The sequence below is a fragment of the Lissotriton helveticus genome, chromosome 2_1 (genome assembly GCF_964261635.1).
Source record: "Lissotriton helveticus chromosome 2_1, aLisHel1.1, whole genome shotgun sequence".
NCBI classification, from domain to species: domain Eukaryota; kingdom Metazoa; phylum Chordata; class Amphibia; order Caudata; family Salamandridae; genus Lissotriton; species Lissotriton helveticus.
Window position 1 is genome coordinate 1,495,070,592 of NC_136059.1, and position 12,094 is coordinate 1,495,082,685.

Below are 12,094 nucleotides of genomic sequence, written 5' to 3' on the forward strand. Positions count from 1 at the left end.
GGGGTCCCAAAACATGTTTTCCCCATGCAATTTCCCATAGGAAACTTTAGACACGGCTATAGCCCGAACTGCTGAACGGAATTACACCAAATTTGGCAGAAAGGTAGTCCTTGGTTCAGAAAGATTACTTTTTGTTAAATGGTGTAAATCTGTTCTGTAGTTGCTGAGAAAATCAAAAATAAAAACGTTTTGATATCTATAGCCGCAGAGGATCCACGCACCCTCCCGATCATGAGCTGCATGCTAATTGGCTGTCAAACCAGGAAGTGTTGGCAGTCATCTTGTGCCTCGCTACAACTGAGGCACAAGAAATCAGTGAATCAAATGCGGAAAAAGAGAAAAGGGGGCAGGGTAGAAACACTCTTTCCTCCTAGGCCTGCTTGGGGGGTCCCTCACAAAATGTTTAATCAGCAAAATCCGTGGAGGATCCGCAGATCTGGCTGGAAAAAAAAAAATTAAGCCCGGTCTTCCGTGTTTCATTACTATTTAGCCCCCAGGTGGACCAAGTCCCAGGGGCAATATTTTTTTGGGCCGAGGGTCCTGCGTTCAAACCTGCTAATGCTTTTTATAGAGAGAGGGGCGGAAGATACACCATTGCATATTAAACTTTGTACAAGGTGAGTTTGTAAATGCTCTAATCTCCTGTCCACCGCTTTCCTGGAAAGAAAATCTGGCAATAAATATAGTTGTGTCTGATTATGAAATACCTAAATGGGCGTTTGCAGAAAAACCAGCTGAAAAATCAGTACGAATATTGCAGATTTGTGATGATCGTGGCATGAGCATGAATGCTGCGCTGCAGGTAGATTGAAGGTGGGATACATTTTGAGTGGAAATTTGTGGAGTGGTTGCAGGTGTGTATATGCTTCCATGTTGACAACAGTGCATACATTTCGGAGTGTGATGTTGTGAGAGTAGTGCTAAGTATAACAGAGCCTGCTCAACAAAGCTGTGCACTTGAGATTCCATTGTGTGATTAAAGTACTGGGGCATCTTGGGGGTCCTTGCAACTATCGCGAGACCCTGCCCTCATTTAACAACATAATCTAATGTCATAACATAACATGATGTGTCATTGAATGCCATTAGACCATTTAACACAGCACACACACAGCTTTAAATAATAAAGCAGACATATTTTGTACAACCAAACATTTTTTCAGGGCCTCTGGGACCTGGCCCACCCGGGGGCTTCAATACAACGAAGCGCGTGAGCCGACGTTTTTTTTTATTTTCTTGGGCGGATTCGTGCACCCAGCGCGAATTCGTCAGATTTAAAAAAAAATGCTTTTTTGAGCCCTGGGGGACTTTGTGGGACTCCCTGAGCAGGCCTAGGGGGTCAGGGTATTCGTTTATACCCTGGCCCCTTTTCTTGTTTTTCACGTTTGTTTTTCTCTTCTCTAGTGCCTCGGTTACCGAGGCACAAGATGGCTGCCAACACTTCCTGGTTTAGAGTGTTGACAGCCAATTAGACTAAAGCTTGTGATCGGGAGGGTGTGCGGATTGTCCTTGCCTCTAAATATGTTAACTTTTATTTTTTTTATTTTCTCAGCAACTACTTAACGGATTTACACCATTTAAAAAAAGGATGCCTTCTGAAGCAACCACTACCTTTTTCCCAAATTTAGTGTAATTCCGTTCAGCAGTTTCAGCTATAGCTGTGGCTAAAGTTTCCTATAGAAAATGTATTTTTTTACCTCTTTTTTAATTTTTCAGGAACTACTGAACAGATGTACACCATTTAACAAAAAGAGTTCTTTCTGAAACTAGGGCTACATTTTTGCCAAATTTGGTGTAATTCCGTTTAGCAGTTCGGGCTGTAGCCGTGTCTAAAGTTTCCTATGGGAATTAACATGGAGAAACACATTTTGGGACCCGCTTTTTTCCTGGCCCCCACTTACAGAATCACCCAGAAACTTTCAAGATAGGAGCTGACTGTAGTGGGCCATAAGTTTTGAAAATTTCGCAAAGATTCGTCGGCGCCAAAGTTATTGGGAAAACTAAAAAATAGTTTCCTATGGAAACTAGGTCCTAACTATAACTATCTACTGGTGACACTGGGAACAGGATTCTTGTTTCGAGGCCCACTGGAGGGCAATAATTGGTCCTGGAAATGGTTTGGAATGCACACAAAGCCACCGGAGGCTAAAGACTCTCTGAAATAACTACATGTTTCGGCGTACACTGGGCAAGGTAACTTAATGAGAGGCACACCTGAGGCTGAATCAAAGATTTAAAAGCGCAGAGAACTATGGGTGCAGAGGAATGGTGGTGCAGGCAAACTGCCTCTGAAGAAAGAGCTTGTAAGCTCTGAAACGCGTCAGGCAGCAGGACAGAAATAATCGGGGACACAATGCCTGTTCCTTTGAATTAAAAGATTTTGTTAAATCACCAGCTGGAGGAGTGCATGTCTAAATGAAGGGATGAGTTTCTGGTGAGATAAATGCACGGTTGGTCCATCTGTGGGAAGGTTGCACCGCCCTAAGGAAGATCGGAGGGGACAGTCTTGCCTGAATTCCTCGGGTGAATCTGTGATGACGCAGCTGGTTCATAATTAATGGGAATAGGATTCTTGTTTCGAGGCCCACTGCTGGGCAATAATTGGTCCTGGAAATGGTTTGGAATGCACACAAAGCCACCGGAGGCTAAAGACTCTCTGAACTAACTACATGTTCCGGCGTGCACTGCGCAAGGTAACTTATTGAAAGGCACACCTGAGGCTGAATCAAAGATTTAAAAGCGAAGGGAACTATGGGTGCAGAGGAATGGTGGTGCAGGCAAACTGCCTCTGAAGAAAGAGCTCGTAAGCTCTGAAACGCGTCAGGCAGCAGGACAGAAATAATTGGAGCAACAACGCCTGTTCCTTTGAATTAAAAGAGTTTGTTAAATCACCAGCTGGAGGAGTGCATGTCTAAATGCAGGGACGAGTTTTTGGTGAGATAAATGCACGGTTGGTCCATCCGTGGGAAGTTCGCACCGCCCCTAAGTAAGATCGGAGGGGACCGTCTTGCCTGAATTCCTCGGGTGAATCTGTGACGGCGCAGCTGGTTCATAATTAATGGAAACAGGATTCTTTTTTGGAGGCCCACTGGAGGACAATAATTGGTCCTGGAAATGGTTTGGAATGCACACAAAGCCACCGGAGGCTAAAGACTCTCTGAAATAACTACATGTTGCGGCGTGCACTGCGCAAGGTAACTTATTGAAAGGCACACCTGAGGCTGAATCAAAGATTTAAAAGCGCAGGGAACTATGGGTGCAGAGGAATGGTGGTGCAGACAAACTGCCTCTGAAGAAAGAGCTCGTAAGCTCTGAAACGCGTCAGGCAGCAGGACAGAAATAATCGGAGCAAAGATGCCTGTTCCTTTGAATTAAAAGATTTTGTTAAATCATCAGCTGGTGGAGTGTGTGTCTAAATGCAGGGACGAGTTTATATATATATATAAAACAAATACCTTCGTTCCGCTCCGAACATATATATATATATATTCTTTTTTTGCCTGTACACATGTATAAATCACTTGTAGGGACTCAATGCGGTAAAATATTTCTTACAGAAAAAATCATTGAAATTCGTGGAACAAAATAGGATGTTGTTAGAGCTAATTGAATTCTGTTTGTGTAATAACATTTTTCTTTTTCAGGGAGACCTTACAGGCAGGTATCTGGGACTGCAATGGGCACCTGCTTCGCTCCCAGCTATGCAAATGTATTCGTAGGCTGGTGGGAGGTGCAGGTGGCCTGGTCCACAACCAATGAAAACTGGACGGAAGATATAGTGGCATGGTATTGATATATTGATGACCTTTTCTTAATATGGAAAGGCCCTGTGAACAAGGCAGAGGAATACATAGAACACTTGAATAGTAATGAAGTCAACCTAAAATTCTCAGGGGAGATTAGTTCAGAGGCTGTGAACTATCTGGACCTGAGGATAGGCATACAATGGGAAATTAACAACAGCCCTCTTCAGAAAGCCTACGGCCGGCAACAGCATGTTGCATGCTTCCACAGCATACCCTAAGGGGAGTTCCTTAGGCTAAAACACAATTGTTCTTGGAAATATGACTTTGATGTGGCAATCAAAGAAAGTTTCAATCATTTTCTAGTCAGAGGTTATAGAAAAGATCTCCTAGATAGTACCTTGAAAAAAGTAGAAAACTTACAGAGAGGTAGTTTATTGAAGAAACAGAACGGAAAAGACAGAATGTGGGTAAATTCCGGATGATAACAACGTATTCCGAGTACGCAGATACCTTGAAGAAAATCATGAACAGGAATTGGCATGTGTTAAAGACGAAAAGACAAGAAGGTGGTGGAGGGTACAAGGGGAGAAATTTTTATAGACCCACTAGTACCTAGTCCCCCAACTAGTCAATAAAACACACGAAAGGTACTAAAAGTCTGAAGAGAAAAAGGAGAAAGAGATGTCAATACAAATCTCTCTCTGGAACCTAATAGTGTCCCATTTTATACCCAGACCACACAGTTGATCTAGAGAGTTAACATTGTTATACCCAAAGACATGAAGGGTGGAGAAGATACAGAGTCTGAGGAAAAGTACCCATCAGCCCACTCATAAGTGGAATCTCGTCATCTGGGTATGTTTGTGTTGGCAAATGGTGCCCTATAGGCTCTTCCTCGGAAACGAATTTCGAGGCTGCCTAATAACGGACCCAAAACATTACACCAACAGATGGCAGTGTATGAGCGGGAGGGGCTAGAAGTTTGCAGTGCTCAAAAGAAGAAAAGAAAGGAAAATGATCCAAGTGATTCTAAAAATACCTACTGTGATGTCATAGAAAACTTTATTGGGTCTGACCATCAAAGTGGTATGGTTAAAAAACAGTATAATGATAGCATGCAAGGAATTGCTACCCACCAGATATGTTATTCGGTCAACATGTTTCAGCCTAGAAACGGCTTTCGTCAGGACCTCTATGGTGCTACTGCAACTCTTACTTTAGTGATGTGATATGATATGTGATCTACACCCGCTTTCCAAAATGAAAATAGTGTATCTTCTCCTGTATATACAATGTACAAAAAACAAACACAAAACAAAATAAACCATCAACAGAACAGGATTATTAGTATACAGTTTATGTATCCTTTATCTCTGTAGTGTAACTATATTCATTAGTAGGACACTCACCCTAATTGCAGGGAGAGAGAACCTCACCTCACCTGGCCACTGCTCAGGGTTGAAGGAGGCCACGCACTGGAAATAAACAAGTAAACATTTTTAAAGTTAAATCCAGAGGCAGTTGAAAAAAGAGAGAAAAGTTTAAAACATCTGTCTTGGTGATACACATGGTAGAGCAAAATGGCCAGAGCAGATTTACATTGCATCAGGAAAAAGCGCCCAAATAGAAACTGACTTCACTGGCATACGCTGTCCTGCATAGTAAAGTAGAGCAGCTATCTAACCAGAATGTCAGCAGCATAAGACGCCTGCTCCTGTGCTAAAAAATGGTACTCTCAACAAGCAGAGTAACAGCAGCATCTATCTGAGTAGACCGCAATCACTAACCTCTCCGTCGTTGCCTCGGGGTAGACACTGAGCCGAGGGGGAGGCGATGGTGAGAGGTTGTGAACGGTTTAAGTATGCATAGTGGCGGACCTGAAAGGAAGCTGTCGCCACAAACGGATGTGATTGGTTTTCAGCATCCTCGGGGGGCGACCAATGGCCGCCGACCTCGCATTAAGCCAACCCATCAACACTCGCGGACAAATCGGAGCCTACAGCTCGGGCGGTCGATGATGTTTGGCAACGTGACCATAGCTATCAAAATATTACGAGAAATGTTCCAAGCAGATCTCAAAGAAAAATTTTCGAAAAATGTTAGGGAAACATTCAGTATGACAAAAAGGTTATATGACGATTCTGAAACCCATGATTAAACTTTGTGATTTCAGAAAAACGCAGACCCAGAAAATGCAGGCGGCGGACCTTAGTGAGAGCTAATCTCCGGGACGTCACTGTAGGCTCACGCATTGGTTACGGCGGAGCCAATCAGCAGCGTCCATTCGTTTCCAGACAAATGTCCGCTTTTTGAAGGAAAAACGAATGTTTTCAATCATTGGTGTAGCCCAAACAACTCGTATCGGGCTCAGCAGAGTCTGTCTTGGTCTATCTTAAAACCATGAAATGCTTTTGGAATTTACGAATGATTTCAGAAAAAAGTAAAAGCAAACCCAAAAAGGTGTCAGCGGCGGACCTTGAAGAGAAACCAACCCGAGGACGTCACTGTAGGCTCCCGCATTGGTTGCGGCAGAGCCAATCAGCAGCGTTTATTAGTTTCCAAACAAGTGTCCACTTTTGAAGGAACACGAGTGTTGGTAGTCGCTGGTGTAGCCTAAGTAACAGCCCGTATTGGCCTCAATTGTTTAACCAGAGTCTGTCTAGGCGCTTAAGCACTACAAATGCTTATGGCAGATGCAAGTTACCAAAATTTGCAACCTGACCAAATGGTTAAAGGGTAGAGCGGACTAGGGCCAACAAGTCACACTGTGGTAACGTAGTAAACACACAGAATAAGTACCACGCGCTCTGATATAACAGAGCCTCTAAAGTACCCAATTGGTCTGTGGGCCTCAAATAGAGAATAAAGGAGGTGTATAGTTGACCCGCCTGGATAATTATTATGGATGTCCATAACACCCAGTGGACTGAAACAGCACACACTTAGCCTGTATTTAAAGAACACTTGTTAAACAATAAAAGATCTTTTCTTATCTATTCTTAATACTCTCATTTGCTAGACAACTACAGGAGAGAAAATATCACACATTCAGACTAATCAGTTGGCATTATTGATGAGAAGGTGATTTAACCTCTTGCAGATAACATAAAATCGGATGTAGTGTGGTGTATACATATAGATCTATTCAAGTATACACTCACAGCTGCATCCACGGAATGTCATCGTTCAATCCCTCCGTGTCACTACGGAGTTTGTAGACCCATCTTTGCTCTTTCCTTATTAGAAAAAGTGAAACATCAGTAACGTGACTTGGTATATACGGTTGTTCCAAGACCAGCCACCTAAGGTTGTCAGGATTGTGTCTTTTGTCAAGAAAGTGAGTGGTGAGCCGTGTTGCCTGTTTTTTGCGCCTCATGGTGCTCATGTGTTCCTGAATGCGCAATTTCACTTTTCTTGTGGTCATACCTATATACCTTAAACCACAAGGGCAGGTAATCTGGTAAATCACTCTCTCACTATTGCAATTTGTGTGGCGTTTTAGTTGCCATGGTCGGGTAGTGCCAATGTCTACTGCCAGAGTTTTAGTGGTTAATGGACACACTGAACAATTTCCGCAGGGATGATGTCCTTGCACTGGTGGTAAATTCCAGAGGGTGGGTGTCGATTCCCCCACTTCTTGTCGTGGTCTTGTGTGAACAAGAGAGTCTCTCAAGTTATTCCCTCTTTTAAATGAAAAGAGTGGAATGGGAATGTTCTCGCCCGAACTATTCAGGATGCGCCACCTCTTTTTAATCATCTTCTGAATTTTGGAAGATGATGTATTGTACGTGGTCACACATACCAGCCTGTCCAGGGGTAGTTTTTTAACTGGGGGTTCCAACAAAGCTTCACGATGGTTGTTCGCAGCGCGTTTCAAAGAAGTGCGGACTAGAGTGTTCGGATAGCGCCGCATTCTCAGCTTGGTGGAGAGATCCTTCGCTTTAAGGCGGAAATCTGTTATATTCGAACAATTCCTCCGGACCCTCAGGAACTGCCCGAAAGGGAGGTTCTCACGGAGGGAGCGGGGGTGATGACTATCGAATCTCAGCAATGAGTTTCGAGCCATAGGTTTACGATAAAGAGAACTTGCCAGATGTATCCCTACACCAGTGATAATTACACCCCCACCGACTCCAACAAACCTAAACACACTCTAGGTTCTTCATATGCTACATCATCAGACACTGATTCTTCTGGCTCAGACAGTGGAGACAATAGCCAGCCTAGAGGTAGAGGCCGTGGTAATTGACCAAATCAGAGATACAATGGACGTGGGAACATGTATCAAACTGGGTCATGGTGGCCACCAGCCCCGTGGGGCTATCCCCAATTTCCCCCACCTATGTCTCACTACCCCATGCAGCCTCAGTATTTTGATAACCAGGCTTTTTTGGGACAGGGCCGAGGTTGGAACAGAGGCAGGCGGAGAGGTCAGAACCAAGGGCAAGTGCAGTGGGCAGACAACCAGGACCCCGCAATGACTCACAACAAACGAGGTCAATGATTACCGGACCTCAGGAGAATGAAGACTTGGTAGTGAACCTTAGTAGTCGGGTGATTACCCCCACTGAACAGGAGGTCTTGAACAGAGGCCTGGGCTTTGTCCCTACCAACAGTGGTGAACCTTTCCTGATACGAGGGGAAATCGAACGTTTTTTCAGAACGATCAGGTTACACTATTTCTTCAAAAATAAAGAAGAAGACACACTGATTGAAGATACGAGTACAGGTCTGAAAGTTAGATCCACTTTCATGCCCCTACTACAACAAGTACCGTCCAAAGTTGGCACTTTCGAGGCAGCAGTATTACAAGATCTCAAATCGATCGATTTCTCCAAAGATGGAAAATATCAGAATATATCAAAAAGAGACAGATTAGCCCTTGACACCCTCTCGAAAGACACGAGAATAGTGATCAAACCGGCGGACAAGGGGGGTGCCATAGTCATTCAAGATACAATTGACTATCGGGCTGAGTGTCTTAGGCAACTAGGCAACGCACAGTTCTACACCCCCTTAGCTGAAAATCCCACCACAAGACTCACCAACGAGATCAAACATCTGGTAGAAGAAGCCAGCACAGAGGGCTGGATCACTCCACAAGAGGCAACCTTTTTAGTCACCAAGTGTCCTATCACTCCCTATTTTTACATCCTTCCAAAGATTCATAAACCCACCAGACCACCGCCGGGTCATCCGATCATTTCGGGCATTGGATCTTTGCTCGAACCCTTGTCCTCTTTTGTCGATGTTTTTTTGAGTCCCATTGTCAAAACAATGCCAAGATACCTTCAGGACACGAAAGATGTTCTACGTACACTACCTGAGGTTCTTTTCGACATCAATACTGACATTCTAGCGAGCTTTGATGTCGAATCATTGTACACCTGTATACCTCAAACTGAAACATTACAAACTGTACAAGAACTACTGGAGAATTTTCCTTCTGACTTGGCAACACCCATTCATTTTGTCATGGAACTGGCTCGGATTGCCATGACCGAGAATTTCTTTGCATTTGAGGAATCCCTGTATTTGCAAATATCGGGGACATCGATGGGCAGCAAATTTGCGCCTAGCCTGGCGAATTTGTATGTCCACCATTTTGAGACCCACCATGTACTGAGTAACAACAACCCACATCATCATCAATTGATGATGTGGAAGAGGTACATCCACAACATTCTTGTCGTCTGGCGCGGTGATGTACCATCCCTCTTGCTTTTTCAGGAGTGGTTGAATGGTCAGAATGCGTATCTAAGGTTCACTCTAGAATACAGCAGGACAGAGCTCCCTTTTTTGGATCTTGTCATTTATCCACAAGACGGACATCTGGCAAGTTCTCTTTATCGTAAACCTATGGCTCGAAACTCATTGCTGAGATTCGATAGTCATCACCCCCGCTCCCTCCGTGAGAACCTCCCTTTCGGGCAGTTCCTGAGGGTCCGGAGGAATTGTTCGAATATAACAGATTTCCGCCTTAAAGCGAAGGATCTCTCCACCAAGCTGAGAATGCGGCGCTATCCGAACACTCTAGTCCGCACTTCTTTGAAACGCGCTGCGAACAACCATCGTGAAGCTTTGTTGGAACCCCCAGTTAAAAAACTACCCCTGGACAGGCTGGTATGTGTGACCACGTACAATACATCATCTTCCAAAATTCAGAAGATGATTAAAAAGAGGTGGCGCATCCTGAATAGTTCGGGCGAGAACATTCCCATTCCACTCTTTTCATTTAAAAGAGGGAATAACTTGAGAGACTCTCTTGTTCACACAAGACCACGACAAGAAGTGGGGGAATCGACACCCACCCTCTGGAATTTACCACCAGTGCAAGGACATCATCCCTGCGGAAATTGTTCAGTGTGTCCATTAACCACTAAAACTCTGGCAGTAGACATTGGCACTACTCGACCATGGCAACTAAAACGCCACACAAATTGCAATAGTGAGAGAGTGATTTACCAGATTACCTGCCCTTGTGGTTTAAGGTATATAGGTATGGCCACAAGAAAAGTGAAATTGCGCATTCAGGAACACATGAGCACCATGAGGCGAAAAAACAGGCAACACGGCTCACCACTCACTTTCTTGACAAAAGACACAATCCTGACAACCTTAGGTGGCTGGTCTTGGAACAACCGTATATACCAAGTCACGTTACTGATGTTTCACTTTTTCTATTAAGGAAAGAGCAAAGATGGGTCTACAAACTCCGTAGTGACACGGAGGGATTGAACGATGACATTCCGTGGATGCAGCTGTGAGTGTATACTTGAATAGATCTATATGTATACACCACACTACATCCGATTTTATGTTATCTGCAAGAGGTTAAATCACCTTCTCATCAATAATGCCAACTGATTAGTCTGAATGTGTGATATTTTCTCTCCTGTAGTTGTCTAGCAAATGAGAGTATTAAGAATAGATAAGAAAAGATATTTTATTGTTTAACAAGTGTTCTTTAAATACAGGCTAAGTGTGTGCTGTTTCAGTCCACTGGGTGTTATGGACATCCATAATAATTATCCAGGCGGGTCAACTATACACCTCCTTTATTCTCTATTTGAGGCCCACAGACCAATTGGGTACTTTAGAGGCTCTGTTATATCAGAGCGCGTGGTACTTATTCTGTGTGTTTATTACGTTACCACAGTGTGACTTGTTGGCCCTAGTCCGCTCTACCCTTTAACCATTTGGTCAGGTTGCAAATTTTGGTAACTTGCATCTGCCATAAGCATTTGTAGTGCTTAAGCGCCTAGACAGACTCTGGTTAAACAATTGAGGCCAATACGGGCTGTTACTTAGGCTACACCAGCGACTACCAACACTCGTGTTCCTTCAAAAGCGGACACTTGTTTGGAAACTAATAAACGCTGCTGATTGGCTCTGCCGCAACCAATGCGGGAGCCTACAGTGACGTCCTCGGGTTGGTTTCTCTTCAAGGTCCGCCGCTGACACCTTTTTGGGTTTGCTTTTACTTTTTTCTGAAATCATTCGTAAATTCCAAAAGCATTTCATGGTTTTAAGATAGACCAAGACAGACTCTGCTGAGCCCAATACGAGTTGTTTGGGCTACACCAATGATTGAAAACATTCGTTTTTCCTTCAAAAAGCGGACATTTGTCTGGAAACGAATGGACGCTGCTGATTGGCTCTGCCGTAACCAATGCGTGAGCCTACAGTGACGTCCCGGAGATTAGCTCTCACTAAGGTCCGCCGCCTGCATTTTCTGGGTCTGCGTTTTTCTGAAATCACAAAGTTTAATCATGGGTTTCAGAATCGTCATATAACCTTTTTGTCATACTGAATGTTTCCCTAACATTTTTCGAACATTTTTCTTTGAGATCTGCTTGGAACATTTCTCGTAATATTTTGATAGCTATGGTCGCGTTGCCAAACATCATCGACCGCCCGAGCTGTAGGCTCCGATTTGTCCGCGAGTGTTGATGGGTTGGCTTAATGCGAGGTCGGCGGCCATTGGTCGCCCCCCGAGGATGCTGAAAACCAATCACATCCGTTTGTGGCGACAGCTTCCTTTCAGGTCCGCCACTAAGCATACTTAAACCGTTCACAACCTCTCACCATCGCCTCCCCCTCGGCTCAGTGTCTACCCCGAGGCAACGACGGAAAGGTTAGTGATTGCGGTCTACTCAGATAGATGCTGCTGTTACTCTGCTTGTTGAGAGTACCATTTTTTAGCACAGGAGCAGGCGTCTTATGCTGCTGACATTCTGGTTAGATAGCTGCTCTACTTTACTATGCAGGACAGCGTTTGCCAGTGAAGTTAGTTTCTATTTGGGCGCTTTTTCCTGATGCAATGTAAATCTGCTCTGGCCATTTTG